Source organism: Oncorhynchus nerka, linkage group LG11 (genome assembly GCF_034236695.1).
Source record: "Oncorhynchus nerka isolate Pitt River linkage group LG11, Oner_Uvic_2.0, whole genome shotgun sequence".
In the NCBI taxonomy this organism is placed as follows: domain Eukaryota; kingdom Metazoa; phylum Chordata; class Actinopteri; order Salmoniformes; family Salmonidae; genus Oncorhynchus; species Oncorhynchus nerka.
This window is the reverse complement of record NC_088406.1, coordinates 36,862,868-36,868,869: the sequence shown is the minus strand read 5'-3', so window position 1 is coordinate 36,868,869 and position 6,002 is coordinate 36,862,868.

Genomic DNA, 6,002 nt, shown 5'->3' with positions numbered 1-6,002 from the left:
TGTTTTTAGGAATGTTTACAAATTAATAAAAAATGTAAAGCTGAAATGTCTTGAGTCAATACGTTTTCAACCCCTTTGTTATGGCAAGCCTAGTCACATAATAAGTTGCATGGACTCACTCCAATAATAGTGTTTAACATGAATTTTGAATCACTACCTAATCTCTGTACCCCCACACTTACAATTATCTGTAAGGTCCTTCAGTTGCGCAGTGAATTTCAAACACAGATTCAACCATTAAATTCAGGGAGGTTTTCCAATGCCTCGCAAATAAGGGTGCCTATTGGTAGATGGGTATACATTTTTAAAAAGCAGACATTGAATATCAAATCAACTTTTAATTGTCACATGCTTCGTAAACAACAGGTGTAGACTAATATGAAATGCTTACTTACTTCCTGACCATACAGAATACAAAATTATATACTGTACATTAATAATAATAATAATAACAACAATAATAATTGAAGAAAAGAATAGTAACATGTGGAAATAATACACAATGAGCAATGATAGCTTGGCTATAGACATGGGATTCCAGTACCGAGTCAATGTGCAGGGGTATGGGGAAATTGAGGTGGATATGTACATATAGGTAAGGGTAAAATGACTAGGCAACAGGATAAATAATAGACAGCAGCAGCAGAGTATGTGATGAATGTGTAAGTGTGTGTGTGGTGAATGTGTGCCTGTGTGTACGTGTTATGTGTGAGTGAGGGAGTGTGTGTTGGAGTGTCAATGTAAGTATGAGTGAGTGGGTAGAGTCCAGTGTGTGTGCACTGATTCAAAAAAGAGTGAAAAAAGGTTCAATGCAGATAGTGTGGGTAGCTATTTGGTTAACTATTTAGCCATCTTATGGTTTGGGGGTAGAAGCTGTTCAGGAGCCTTTTGGTCCCAGACTTAGCGCTCCAGTACCGCTTGCTGTGCGGTAGCAGAGAGAACAGTGTATGACTTGGGTGGCTGGAGTCTTTGACAATTTGTAGGGCCTTCCCTCTGACACAGCCTGGTATAGAGGTCCTGGATGGCAGGGAGTTCAGCCCCAGTGATGTACACGGCCGTACCCTCTGTAGCACCTTGCGGTCAGATGCCGAGCAGTTGCCATAGCAAGCGGTGATGCAGCCAGTCAAGATGCTCTCAATGGTGCAGCTGTAGAACTTTTTGAGGATCTGAGGGCCCATGACACATCTTTTCAGCATCCTGAGGGGGAAAAGGCATTGTTGTGCCCTCTTCACGACTGTGTTGGTGTGTTTGACCCACGATAGTTCCTTAGCGATGTGACCCCCAAGGAACTTGAAGCTCTCGACCAGCTCCACTACAGCCTCGTCGAAGTGAATGGGGCGTGTTCGGTCTTCCGTTTCATGTAGTTCACGATAAGCTCATTTGTCTTGCCCACGTTGAGGGAGAGGTTGTTGTCCTGGCAACACAATGACAGGTCTCTGCTAGGTCACTGACCTCCTCCCTTTGAGCATGGTGAAATTATTAATTACAGTTGGATGGTGTATCAATACACCCAGTCGCTACAAAGATACAGGCATTCTTCCAAACTCAGTTGCCAGAGAGGAAGGAAACTGCTCGGAGATTTCACCAATGGTGATTTTAAAACAGTTACAGAGTTTAATGGCTGTGATAAGAGATAACTGAAGATGGATCAAAAACATTGTAGTTACTCCACAATACTAAGATAAATGACAGAGTGAAAAGAAGGAAGCCTGTACAGAATAAAAATATTCCAAAACATGCAATAAGAAACTAAAGTAATACTGCAAAAGAATTTGCCAATGAAATTAACGTTTTGTCCTGAAAACAAAAGTGTTATGTTTGGGGCAAATCCAACACAACATTTCACTGAGTACTACTCTTCATATCATTATGCAAGCTGGTGGCTGTATCATGTTATGGGTATGCTTTTTGGGGGATAAAAAAACAGAATAGACTGCCAGCAAAATCCTAGAGGAAAACTTGGTTCAGTCTGTTTTCCAACAGACACTGAGAGGGAAATTCACCTTTCAGCAGGACAAATATACACTAGAGTTGCTTACCAAGACGACATTGAATGTTCCTAAGTCGCCCAGTGACAGTTTTCAATTAAATTGGCTTGAAAATCTATGGCAAGACTTGAAAATGGCTCTCCAGCAATAATCAACAACCAACTTGACAAGGCTTATAGATTATTTTAAGAATAATGGGTGAATATTGTGCAATCCAGGTGTGCAAAGCTCTTAGAGACTTACACTGAAAGACTCACCGCTGTAGTCGCTGATAAAGGTGATTCTAGCATGTACAGTTGAAGTCGGAAGTTTACATACACCTTAGCCAAATACATTGAAACTCAGTTTTTCACAATTCCTGACATTTAATCCTAGTAAAAATTCCCTGTCTTAGGTCAGTTAGGATCACCACTTTATTTTAAGAATGTTAAATGTCAGAATAATAGTATAATAGAATAATAGACTAATAGAGAGAATTATTTATTTCAGCTTTACGTAACGATTGTCGTTAGGAGAAGGAGAAGAGGACCAAAGTGCAGCGTAATAATTTTAATAAAGATGAATACTGAACAAAAACAACAAACCAACAAACGAACAAACAGTTCTGTAAGGTGCAACAAAAACACTAAACAGAAAATAACTACCCACAACCCATAGTGGGAAAACAGGCTGCCTAAGTATGGTTCTCAATCAGAGACAACGATTGCCAGCTGCCTCTGATTGGGAACCATACCAGGCCAAACACATAGAAATAGAAAACATAGAACACAAAACATAGAATGCCCACCCCAACTCATGCCCTGAACCAAACTAAAATAGAGACATAAAAAATGAACTAAGGTCAGGACGTAGCACTTTCATTTCTTTCATCACATTCCCAATGAGTCAGAAGTTTACATACACTCAATTAGTATTTGATAGCATTGCCTTTAAATTGCTTAACTTGGGTCAAACGTTTCGTGTAGACTTCCACAAGCTTCTCACAATAAGTTGGGTGAATTTTGGCCCATTCCCCCTGACAGAGCTGGTTTGTAGGCCTTGCTCGCACACGCTTTTTCAGTTCTGCCCACACATTTTCTATAGGATTGAGGTCAGGGCTTTGTGATGGCCACACCAATACCTTGACTTTGTCCTTAAGCCATTTTGCCACACTTTTGGAAGTATGCTTGGGGTCCTTGTGCATTTGGAAGACCCATTTGCGACCAAGCTTTAACTTCCTGACTGATGTCTTGAGATGTTGCTTCAACATATTCACATAATTTTCCATCCTCATGATGCCATCTATTTTGTGAAGAGCACCAGTCCCTCATGCAGCAAAGCACCCCCACAACATGATGCTGCCACTCCCGTGCTTCACGGTTGAGCTGGTGTTCTTCGGCTTGCAAGTCTCCCCCTTTTTCCTCCAAACGATGGTCATTATGGCCAAACAGTTATATTTTTGCTTCATCAGACCAGAGGACATTTCTCAAAAAAGTACAATCTTTGTCCCCATGTGCAGTTGCAAACCATAGTCTGTTTTTTTTTATTTGACCCCCTTTTTCTCCCCAATATCCAATTATTAGTAGTTACTATCTTGTCTCATCGCATAGTCTGTTTTTTTATGACGGTTTTGGAGTAGCGGCTCCTTACTTGCTGAGCGGCCTTTCGGGTTATGTCGATATAGCACTCGTTTTACTGTGGATATAGATACTTTTGTATCTGTTTCCTCCAGCATCTTCACAAGGTCCTTTGCTGTTGTTCTGGGACTAATTTCCACTTTTCGCACCAAAGTACGTTCATCTCTAGGTGACTGAACGCATCTCCTTCCTGAGCGGTATGACTGCTGCGTGGTTCCATGGTGTTTATACTTACGTACTATTGTTTGTACAGATGAACGTGGTACCTTCAGGCGTTGGGAAATTGCTCCCAAGGATGAACCAGACTTGTGGAGGTCTACAATTATTTTCTGAGGTCTTGGCTGATTTCTTTTGATTTTCCCATGATGTCAAGCAAAGAGGCACTGAGTTTCAAGGTAGGCCTTGAAATACATCCACAGGTACACCTCCAATTGACTCAAATTATGTCAATTAGCCTATCAGAAGCTTCTAAAGCCGTGACATCCTTTTCGGGATTTTTCCAAGCTGTTTAAATTCACAGTCAACTTAGTGTATGTAAACTTCTGACCCACTGGAATTGTGATACAGTGATTTATAAGTGAAATAATCTGTCTGTAAACAATTGATGGAAAAATTACTTGTGTCGTGCACAAAAAAAAATGTCATAACCGATTTGCCAAAACTTTAGTTTGTTAACAAGACATTTGTGGAGTGGTTGAAAAACTAGTTTTAATGACTCCAACCTAAGTGCATGTAAACTTCTGACTACGACTGTATTGACTCAGGGGTTGAATACTTATCTAATCAAGATATGAACTATTTATTTTCCATTGACATTACAGAGTATTTTGTGTAGATTGTTGACCATAAAATGACAAATAAATACATTTGAATCCCACTTTGTAACACAACATTTGGAAAAAGTCAAGGGGTGTGAATACTTTCTAAAGACACTACATACACTGAACAAAAAAATGATGCAACATATAAAACACCAGTCTCAATGTCAACAGTGAAGAGGCGACTCCGGGATGCTGCCTTCTAGGCAGAGTTGCAAAGAAAAAGCCATATCTAAGACTGGCCAATAAAAATAAAAGATTAAGATGGGCAAAAGAACACAGACACTGGCCAGAGGAACTCTGCCTAGAAGGCCAGCATCCAGGCGTTGCCTCTTCACTGTTGACGTTAAGACTGGTGATTTGCGGGTACTATTTAATGAAGCCGCCAGTTGAGGACTTGTGAGGCATCTGTTTCTCAAACTAGACACTCTAATGTACTTGTCCTGTTCTCAGTTGTGTACCGGGGCCTCCCACTCCTCTTTCTATTCTGGTTAGAGCCAGTTTGCGCTGTTCTGTGAAGGGAGTAGTACACAGCATTGTACGAGATCTTCAGTTTCTTGCCAATTTCTCACATGGAATAGCCTTCATTTCTCAGAACAAGAATAGACTGACGAGTTTCAGAAGAAAGTTCTTTGTTTCTGGCTATTTTGAGCCTGTAATCAAACCCACCAATGCTGATTCTCCAGATACTCAACTAGTCTAAAGAAGGCCAGTTTTATTGCTTCTTTAATCACACAAGAGTTTTCAGCTGTGCTAACATAATTGCAAAAATGTTTTCTAATGATCAATTAGCCTTTTAACATGATAAACTTGGATTAGCTAACACAACGTGCCATTGGAACACAGGAGTGATGGTTGCTGATAATGGGCCTGTGTACTCCTATGTAGATATTCAATTAAAAATCAGCTGTTTCCAACTACAATTGCCATTTACAACATTAAATGTCTACACTGTATTTCTGATCAATTTTTTGTTACTTTAATGGACAAAAAAATGCTTTTCTTTCAAAAACAAGGACATTTCTATGTGACCCCAACCCTTTGAACGGTGGTGTATGCACATACATACATAAGTGTTTATAGACATCAACAACAACATTATTGGCAGTGTAGGTCAATATGGTAAATGTATTCAGTCCCAAATCCCTGGTTCACCAGCTTTGATATTGAGTGCCTGTACATTGACTCGGTACCCCCTGTACAGTCTCGTTATTGTTATTTTATTGTGTTACTCTTTTTAAAACTTTAGTTTATTTAGTAAATATTTTCTTAACTCTTATTTTTCTTAACTGAATGGTTGGTTAAGGGCTTGTAATTAAGCATTTCACAGTAAGGTCTGTTGTATTCTGCGCATGTGACAAGTACAATTTGATTTGAGAAGTGTTGCACCCCCTTTATAGCCATATTAACCAAAGAATGATGTTATACAAAAAGTCAACATTTTCTAATACCAGTAATACAGAGCACCTGTCCAAAATAAAATCACAGTTTATAATTTTGTGATCCTAAAATGGGCACCTGTTCATAAAAAAACGGCACATTGCGCTTTCCGTAGCCAGACGTTTTGGGGGTGGGAACCA